Below are 11,023 nucleotides of genomic sequence, written 5' to 3'. Positions count from 1 at the left end.
ATGGAGGGTTTTAATGGCTAAACATTTGCATAAGAACATTTGCATTGCAAATGTATGCTCCTCACTTGGATTGTTAGTGCGTACAGGATTCACACGGACTATTTATGTATCTGGAATGTGACTTGATCTTAAGTTACAGTGAAAGCTTGTGGCACATATCCTACCGGATGTCTGCATGACCTTATGTCACTGTTTCCAGTAGCATGAGTGTAACCCAAGCCTTTCCTTGATATGAGACTGGAAGTGGCTCTTTAGGACTTCCTTCTAAACACTTGTGTAGGTAAGGAATGAATGAGTTTATAGCTAATTCTGTACAGTGTGTGACATTACAAAATGTTTACAGTAAGTAAATTATATAAAAAAAAATTTATTAGTGGCAATCTAGAAGAGTAAGACCCTTGCACAATATCAGGGTGGACAGTGTTATATAAATTTTGTTACAAATGAGCTAATTTTTCTGTTTTAATAACCAAAATGCCAGAGATTTTGAACAGACATTTTGCAGTACAGGTACGAAATGTGAATACGTACCATAAATACTGACTGGACTTACAGGCTAAGCAAATCCTTTCATGTTTTAGTAATGCAGTCTCCCAAATTAACAAGTTCCCCATCATTAGAGGTAGTTTGTACACTTACGTATCTTCTGCCTCTACATGTCATATGCCTGCATTTTAGAGAGGTTTGCCATAGAAAATGTAAAACATATATTCTATCTCTGCAGTGGGTAAAGAGTCAGGTGTTTGCAATTCCAAAACAAATGGCAAGATTATAAGATGCTTTCATCTGATACATGCTGGTTGTAAGATGTCATGGATACTCAGCAAAATTTAAATTTTATTGGTTTTCTAAACCTGCGCAAGCAGCAAAAGAACTTATAGAATCTTTAGGGAAGATTACTGCTCCTTGGCACCAGTTACTGAGCTATATCCATTCTTTTTGTAGTTATTCAAAAGTGAAATTCTACTTACCTACTACAGTGGTTCAAATAAAAAATAGATTTCCTACTTATCTTAAAATGTAATGCAAAATGGTAGTCATAGAACTCAAAAGGCAAAGTCCATATTTCAGTCTTTATTTCTTTTTTTAGCAGTCTATCTAGAGGTTAGCTATCCAGTGTGAACCGTTAATTGCAGAGTATGATGAATTAATGGAAATCAAGCTTATTCAGAAAGGTTACAAGAAAAAAGACAGATTTCTTTGTGCTGTTACTAGACACTGGGCAGGTTGAAAAGTTGGCTTTGAAATTCCTAAGTGGTGCTTGAACAAACTAGGAATGATATATGGATTGTTCTGCTTTTAGGTCGCTTTTACTATTTCTTTATTTTGTTTTACCCAGTGATAAAAAGGTAATGTGCTGCATAACACATATACAACATTCCCTGCCTCTAGTACTTGCACCCCATGAACATGAGCACAAATAGATTTCTAAAATGTAAATTAGGGCAATGAAGCACTAGGGTTGATTCACTAAAGTGCGATAAAACGAGCGCTATTTATAGCATGCGTTAAAAATTTTATTGCGTCTTATTTTTTTGCGTATTAACGAACGATTCACAAAAAGGATATTTGCGTTAATTTAGAGGCGATGCTGTTTGCGTTATTTAAGTCGCAAAGACTATTTTCGTGCGGTATTTGACACAAGGTGCGCTAATTTAACGTAGCACGCTACTTGTCACGCACGCTAATTAACACACGTGCGCTACTTATCGCGCGCACGCCATATTAGCCATACACACCATTACATTTGTAAAACTACTTTTTTTGAAAGTGACCATTTCCCTGCAAACTGGAGGCTACATCACTCTAGGGCCAACACAGACTTGAATAAACCACACTGCAAAGTCCATATTGTGTTGCCAAAAGCTCATGAACTGTACTTTTCTATAATTACCGCCTGCCCCAAGTAGGTGTTAATTTTCGCATAGACTAATGCGATATTTATTGCATCCAAGTGTTTGTGAATCATGCGTTAGTATTATTTCTGTGCGAGAATTAACGCAATGCGGTTGCGCGCTATTTAATGCACTCGATATGTGACTTAACGCATGCGATAATACTTTAGCAAATCACGCGTTTTTCTTCACGTCAATTTTAATGCAAAAAAGCATGCGATAAGCGTTATTGCACCTTAGTGAATCAACCCTACTTTGTTTTATTTAGGGATGCACCGAATCCAGCATTCAAGATTCGTCAGGATTCGAATTCAGCCAAATCCTTGGTCCTGGCCGACTGAACTCAAATCCTTAGAATCTTTTTAACGCTTCTGTGACTTGATTTGCATATGCGAATTAGGATTCAATTCGATATTTCCCAAATATTTCACAAAGGATTTGGGGTTCGGCCGAATTCCAAAATAGTGGATTCCGTGCATCCCTAGTTTTATTTGCCCTTTGTCAGTTGCATTTTTTAGCAGTTACGTGATTTGAGCATTTTAGCAGAGGCAATTGTCAGTATACCCTTTAGCAAAGTATTTTCAGTTTTTAGACGTGACAGTACATCCACCATGTTGCCTTTATGTAACCCATGTAAACAGAGCCCACTATATTACATACTGACCACATGAAGATGTAGTTGTGGCTTTATTTTAAAGCAACAGTCACATCATGTGTTTGAGATCTTTATGCCTACTTGATATATTTGGCCAGTACAGGCATTGGCTTCCCATTTTCCCCTTCTCAACCCCATCATTTATATGCCAGCAGAGCACAGTGCAAGGAAGCCTTATCCTTCCAATCTGCTCTGTTGCAGGGGGAAAAGGACAGGGCTACACCAGATTGTTATTTCAGACACAAGTACAGGTTTAATAAGCACAAAGAGACTTTTTTTTAAAATGCATATATGATTTCCTCCATAAATACTTCTTCTCCAGCTTCTTCTATTTATCAAACTTTTCAGATTTTTTCAGAATATTTGCTGACACATGCAAGCACTTATCTGTACTAAGAATTCACTGGAGAGTACACTTAAATCCACCAGACTTCTCATATGAAGGGGAAAGTTGGATAGGTTTTGACTTTGGTTTCCTTCAATGTCTGGAGCACGAAACCCACAGTTTGTTCTGTCTTTCAGTATTTTAAACCACCTCACTGTGCTTTAGCTCCAGGGGGATTTGTGGGTTTCCTACATCCTTGAAACTTGTGAATTATTCCCTAGGGTGAACAAGGGCAAATTGGGTCAGACTGTACTTATAACAACAGCTCTCTGCTTAAATAGCTTCCACTAATATGTTATACTTATTCTAACACAGTACATGCTGTTTAATAAAATGACAAGGTTGTGTAGGGTGCACACATAGACCTACATGCTTAAAAACTTTGCACGGGTCTTGCACTCAAGATACCGTACCAGTAGATATCGAAATTACCACAGATTGGGAACCTATGATGCTGTATATTTAAATTTGTTTTTTTTTTTGTAAGAGCAGGAACAACAAAGTCAAATAAATGTTCAAAATCCTTAGTAGTAGATGGGTTAACACATAGGAATGTAATGATTTAATGAACTGCATTATCAGTTGTCTTGCCAGATCTTGCTTTTCCACTTACTTAACATTCTAAAGCAATTTGCACTGGTAAAGATTATTTTTTAATGAGGTCCAATCCATCTTCACATTAGAATGGAAACAATACAGAGAGACATGTACTCTTTTTCCCATCATATTTGCAATACAAATTTAGCAGTTTAGCAGTATGTTTGGTCTTTGTTTAAGAAATGACAGCTGATTAATTTTATAGATTAAGTTACTGCAACTACCATTACGAGTATTGTGTAAGTTAAATAGCAGTAGAGTTGTGCTTTACAAGGAGCCATTACTTCCACTGGGCACCAGGGGCTCCATAAAACAATTGGGCCCTTAATAATGGGACTGTAGGTGGTTCAGTCACTGCTTTGCAAAATATATAGAAGAAACTGATTGCTATAATTAACTGGAATTGAGCACATAAATGTATTTGGGTATAGTTTTCGAGATACATAGTTACATAATTAATTTGGGTTAAAAAAAAGTTCATCAACGTCCATCAAGTTTAACCCCTCCAGCCACACCTGTCGATACACTCACATATATAAACGATATATACAGATACCTATACTAACTAGCTGTAGATCCTAAGATCACAATAACATTTATATTACACAAATGATTTAATCCCCCTTTAAAGACATTAACAGAATCTGCTATTACAACATCACTAGCAAGGTCATTCCCCAACCTCACTGCCCTCACCGTGAAAAACCACCTACGCTGCTTCAAATGGAAGTTCTGCTCCTATAATCCAAAGGGGTGGCCTCTGGTGCATTGATCGTTCTTATGGGGAAAAAAGATCCCTGCTATCTATCTAAAAAGTTTTCTATTATACTTGTAAAGAGTAATATCCCCTCGCAAGTGCTTTTTTTCCAGAGAAAACAACTCCAACCCTGACAGTCTAACCTCATACCTTAAAGCTTCCATCCCCTTAACCAGTTTAGTTGCAGTCTCTGTACTCCCTCCAGCTCATTAATCTCCTTCTTAAGGACTGAAGCCCAAAACTGCATACTTAAGGTGAGTAATTCTTTATTAAGTTTCAACATTTAACAGGAGAAATGAGATAATATACTCTCAGGGGAAAAGATGAGAAAAAGGAAAATAGAAAAGTTAAAGAAAAGAAAGAAACACAAATATAGAAAGGAAAAATAGAATTTTAGAAAAGGGAAAAAGAGGAAAGGGGTAGATGTGTTATTTCAGTAAAGCAAGTCAGGAAATGTACCATTTTGCTTTGACATTAAACATACAACATACCAGCTTACAAACAAAATGCCAGAGGCAGTTATACGACTTCTAGAGAGATTTAAGGCAATAGGTTAGTCAGGTGTAGAGTGCAGGGGAAAAAGGAGCTCCATGGCTGATTCAATGCCCTTTCAAACAAGACATTACTTTATTTGCTTTAGTAGCCATTGAGTGATGCTGCCTACAGCTTGTCTGCAAAAATCCCCAAAACTTTCTAAAGTGAAGGGCACCTTTTTAGCTCTGTGTTAAAGGTAAAGTTTACCTTAATATTAGAATTAAGTATGATATGATAGAATTCTAAAATAATTTACATTTGGGGCAGATTTATCAAAAATTGAGTTTAGAGCTCAATACATAAAAACTCACCAACGTTTTATTAATTCCTATGGGATTTTCAGAAGCGTTATTATCAATGTGTGAAAGTTAGAACTCATCATTTGACAAGTACCCTCCTAAAAATCCTATAGGAATGTATAGAATGTGGGTTTTTATGTATTAAGCTCTAAAAATCACATTTTCTAATTTTTTTTTTGTTTTAAAATTAGAATAAACTTGTTTCCACAAATACATTTACTAAAAAGTCTGGACTGAAAAAAGCAGCACCGGAAAAGTTGTGAAAACTCCGAAGGAAAGGGATATCCACTGACTTCTTCATGATCTAGGCAAGTTGTAGCTGGCGAATTGTTGGATTCAGCTTTTTAGCCATTTGGACGCACAGTAAATCTAGGACTTTTAGCGCTAAAAATCAGGGAAAGAAAAAATCAGACCGTAAATGGCCCCCTTAGTCCCCCTTTATTTTTTTAAATGATTTACACTCTCAAACTTTGAACTTTATTGTTATTTATTTATTAGCAACAGGCAGCAATTTGGAAGTCAGAATGGAATATAAATAGAAAAGGGCCTTAACAGAAAGTTATGTAATGTCACAGTTAAGGTTTTTTGTTTTTTTTAGTTGCTGAGGACAGTAACCCTGACAACAAAAGAGCATTTTCCAGTTGCAGGCTGTAATGAATAAGAATATAAAAAAAACAAACTAACTAATGAGGATCCACTGAAAAGTTGCTTAAAACACATCTATCTAGAACATACTAAAACTTAATTTAATGGTTAACTGTCTCTTTTAAGATTTAATTAAAAAATGGTTTCTGTCCTATAATTTCTGAAACAATGATTTGAGTATTTTTCTCTGTTTACTGCTGAATCTGCAGATGGTTCATGAAGGTGTCATTACTTACCTGGCATCTAGTTAAGCATGTTGGCCTGTTGGACGGGGAGGTATTCGCATACTTTTGGCCATGATGTATTTTAGAGAGCCATGGGTACCCAGGGCAGGCAGGATTTGCACTGTAGAATTCTTTTAGATCACATGGGTTTGGAAAATTTATACCCTAGCATCATTAGGTGTTGAAGTATTATTGTCTGATATAAGTCTCAGTAACAGAAAACAGGGCTCCTTTTTAGCACATGCGAAATCCGGGTGTGTGTACTGAAAACAAAGAGCCATCTCTGTAGATGTTAAAACCAGTATTATTCAGTAAATGGACATCTGAGCAGGGGTACTATATTCTACAGTCTATTGAGTGAGTGATTAAATTAGTCATGTGGTGAAAACGTTGCATTCCAACGTGTTTTAATGGAAAAGCCTAGTTAATAATTAAACTTATTAAATCTGCAGTATGGCCATGCCTTCTACAGCATCTCTATAAGATGTCCAGTGCCAGATATAAATGTTTTTTATCCCGTGCCGCCTTGAGGAAGGATATTCTCCCCTAAGCCTTCTTGATCTCCTTGCCAACCCAATCTATGAGCATTAATTACCTCATAGGAAGGCTTGCATTTCTAAATAATTTGGTAAGCATCATTTAAATATTGTAGCATAAGCATTTGCTACACTTTGTACAAGATTGCATTTAGCTGTTTAGCTCAACATTCAGTGCCTCAGTGACTCCAAAACACCCAGAGGCGAGATGGTTTAAGTTTAAAGCCCAAACCACCATTTTGATGCTAATATGCAAAACTATTACTTCCATGTGAATTACTTGTGTTCAAATAAATTCTAAAATACCCAAAGTCATTTATATCAGAACTTCATTTGACTTACATTTACCTGACCCCATAATATTGGTAAAATATAAAATAAAGTAGCTTGATCATAATATATATTTATTTTTACATAATTTGTAAAAATATTTGCAAGAGAACAATTGTTCTTTTGCCATGACGGCCTATACCTGCATATTTGTGTTTTGTTTCAATGTGTGGTGAAACGAAGAGTACTGTATAAATCTCCATTTATTAGTATGTTCATTTAGATGCTGCAAGGGTCATTCTCAAATGGCATAATGCCATTTTTTATATATTGCACACTGCTTTTCCCTGTTGCTGAATTTCCCCCCTTACCCCCTACCTGTAATTCAGACATGCAAGTTAGGGTAAACTGGCATATATAAACACATATATAAACGCTACCTTCTGCACTGATCTGGTGTGAGGTACAGACCACAGCCTGACCCGGGAAAAAGTTCCCCCCTGAAAAAGCACCAAGGGGCACATTCTTGCAGGATAGGAGGGGGAGCATTCAAATAGGAGCAGGTCATTGGGGCTGGACTGCAACCGCCAGTGCTGTACCTCTTGTCAGATTTTTTTTATCCAGTGAGGTGCAGAGCGCAGCCAGACCCCTTCCCTACAATAAACTCCATAACTTTCTGATCATGTTAGGGTAGGATGTACCTTTTCATTGCAGCATTATTATCCACAGTGAATCCACATATACTGTTAATGAACATAGCAAAGACCTCAAACTTGACCTCAAACAGACTAGAACAGGTATGGGAAACCAATTGCTCTCCAGATGTGGCAGGACCAGACCTGTCCATGCTCACAGATTTTTCAGAAGGCATCTGTTTAAATATCCCCAGTAAGGTGGAGCATTGGCATAGTCTGGAGGTAATGGGGTGTGAATGGGGCATAATGTGACACAGTCTGGTGTGACATAGGCATGGCAAAAAAAAAGATTTGGTTCCCCGGAGGTTGATGTCTCTGCTGCACTACAACAAACATATCTGGAATTTCTTCTGGTATGTACTTAAAAGAAGTCATGCTGTTTTCTAGCATCAAACTGAAGTATGACCATATGAATGTTGTTAGAACTGCAACACACACCAATATTATTATAACAGTTTAATATTGAATTGCTAAATTATTCAGTGGTACTGTTAGATGCATTAAGGGTAAATCCATGCTATGAGACACAGAAACAACAAAGCAAGCAATACAAACATGCTCTGAGGAGTCTGCTATTAGACAATCTAGGCCAAAGCTGACTGGCACTTTGTCTTACTGTGGGATCATTTTCTACTATACTACATGCTGAGAAATATATTAATACAAACTAATAATGTTATGCAAATATGTTAATGGAACTTGGAGGCAATAAAACCTCCTGAATGGCCACATATCACCAGCAACCCTTCTGATTTAGGGTGATGGGGATGAAGTGATAAATAAGCTGTTTGTTTATGTCATTGTGTGGGGGCAGAATGGAAACCAGTTTTAGTCAGTGGAGGGCAGAGATGGGCAATATTGTGCTATAAATGGGTAAGTGTATTAAAAACAAAAAAATATGTACAATGCAAAAATGGTTACTCTAGGTAAGGTTTTCTTTTACACATATTAATTGTTAATGTAGTACACGTAATGATATCTAACAACTCATCTGCAAGTAGAGAAAAAGATTGCACATTTTATAGTTTGTGCTGTGTAGTATGTACAATAAATCTTACTGAAAAATCCCTTGTTTGTAGGAAAATAACAGTTTAAAGGCTCTATGTTCCAAAAATCTGCTATTCAGAAAATGACACAAAGTTTTTGTTCCCATAGTGTGCGCTTTAAAAAAATACCTCTTTTTTTTCCTGTTTATTTTTCTTTCTTTGTATTTGATGGTAAGTAAGGCATGGAGCTTCACATTACAGAGACCCCAACAGAGGGTTTAATAAGTTTGTGGGTGTGTATTGATTTATTAGGCCAAAATAATACGTTAAGCAAATATTGTGATGAAGATTTTTTTTTAAAAATTACTCCAAATGAGTTAATGCTCTCAACATTGCCTTCCAGTTTGCATCTGTGAAGAACTATGTCTGATCAATGCTCCTCATGGAAGATGTAAACATATAAAAATTAAGAAAATATTGGGCTTTTATAAATATATTGTAAAGATCTATGTTTTATTTTAAGTAATGCTTGTTGCTTTTCAAAAGCTACTAAACCACAACTTTTATTATTACAACATCTTTAGCCTTTGTGACACTTAGGGGCTGATTTACTAAGACACGAATTCGAATCCGAATTGGAAAAATTCCATTTTGCGACTTTTTCGTATTTTTTGCGATTTTTTCGGCGCCTTTACGACTTTTCGAAAATTATTGCGACTTTTTCGTTACCAATACGATTTGCGCAAAAAAACGCGAGTTTTTCGTAGCCATTACGACTTGCGCGAAAAAACGCTAGTTTTTCGTAGCCATTCCGAAAGTTGCGCAAAATCTGGCGATTTTTCGTAGCGTTAAAACTTGCGCGAAAAGTCGCCCCTTTTTCGTAGCGTTAAAACTTAAAAGGCGCAACGTTTTAACTCTACAAAAAAATCGCGACTTTTCGCGCAAGTTTTAACGCTACGAAAAAATCGCCAGATTTTGCGCAACTTTCGGAATGGCTACGAAAAACTCGCGTTTTTTCGCAAAAATCGTATTGGTAACGAAAAAGTCGCAATAATTTCAGAAAAAATCGCAAAATACCGATCATTACGAAAAAAACGCAATCGGACGCATTCGGCCCGTTCGTGGGTTAGTAAATGTGCCCCTAAAAGTGGCATCAGGTCTCAATTCTGGCCCCTCACTCACTGCATTTAATAAACATTTATGCACTCAGGCTGGGTGAGACCTGCGCTGCTTTGGGTTATAGTTTCCCCTCTAACTGTAAGTAGAATTTGCTTTTGCCACTGGTGTAACTACTGTATGGTGGAAGCAGGGGGATACTGGGAATGCCATGGGGGAAGCAGGCAGGGGACGGGGAGTTGGTTGGTGGGCAGGTTGGGGGGTGGCACAGACTGGTTACACCACTGGCTAATACTTTATTTTCCCTTAAGTGTTGGAATAAAATATTTAGTAAAGTGAGACTATGCAGTATTACTTAGGATAAGCATCTCTCAGGCATGATATTGCATAGTATAGTGTATTTTCAGGTTTAGTCCAGTGGATTTTTGTGACACTCTCTGCTCGTCCATTCACAATAAGCTCTTAATTGACATTGATTTATTTTGCTTATTTTGGGGAATACCTCTTTTCAATATGGTTTTATTGCACCAAGACTCTTGACAGATATAGGATTTTGTTCATGCTGATGCTTTGCTTGCTATTTTTGGATATTGTCCCATCTATGTCTCTAAGATGCCAGGCCATGCCCTCAGCAGCATTTTAATAATCACGCTTATAGGAAGGAAGGCAACAAGACATAAATCTTTTGAACTTTACAGTAAGGAACTATCTGTAACAACAAGTGGTAACCCAAAGAAGCAGTATGATGGTGCTTTATCTTTTACATTTTCCATTAGGCATACTTAGTGGAAATTTTAAAAAATAATTTCAATAAAACCTGGAAATTCAACCAATGGCTTATAGACTTATAGCTGCCCTTTTATTATAGCCACTGAAGAGAGAGAAAACATGGTTGTACTACATTTTCACTGAAACATCTCTGGCCAGCATGGATCTTACCATCACAGTCTGTGTCCAGTGTATAAATACGGTCTCCGTAATGCATGTCTGTGACTGACAGGCAAAAGTGATTTTTGACACTAGTTTGTCCATGATAGACTTTAACCCCTTATGAAGGCTTAAGCTATCTGTAGTTAGTGTGTCAGCCTTGACCTGCCTGCTAAAAATTAAAAACATTTTTCTTACAGCTCTCATATGAATAGGGCAATTTCAGTGAGCTATGGAATTTAAGATTTGAAAAGAAATTACCTAAAAGGCACAAAAGGGAAAGAAGGCGAGATAAGGTGAGACACTAAAAATGAATGTATGGGCTTCATGAATTGAGTAGAAAAATAGACTACTACGGTATGTAAAGCTTGTTTAGCATAAGAAAACCAGAAGCTGTGACTAAGGATTCAGCTTTATTTTTGTCACTTGCAGCACATTAGGAGCTGATTGAAATCCTATCTCCATTGCCAGCAGCAGGATCATCTGACCGACTGACAAGCTG

Source organism: Xenopus tropicalis, chromosome 1 (genome assembly GCF_000004195.4).
Source record: "Xenopus tropicalis strain Nigerian chromosome 1, UCB_Xtro_10.0, whole genome shotgun sequence".
Taxonomy (NCBI): Eukaryota; Metazoa; Chordata; class Amphibia; order Anura; family Pipidae; genus Xenopus; species Xenopus tropicalis.
The sequence above is the reverse complement of the archived record's forward strand: the minus strand, read 5'-3'. Positions refer to the sequence as shown.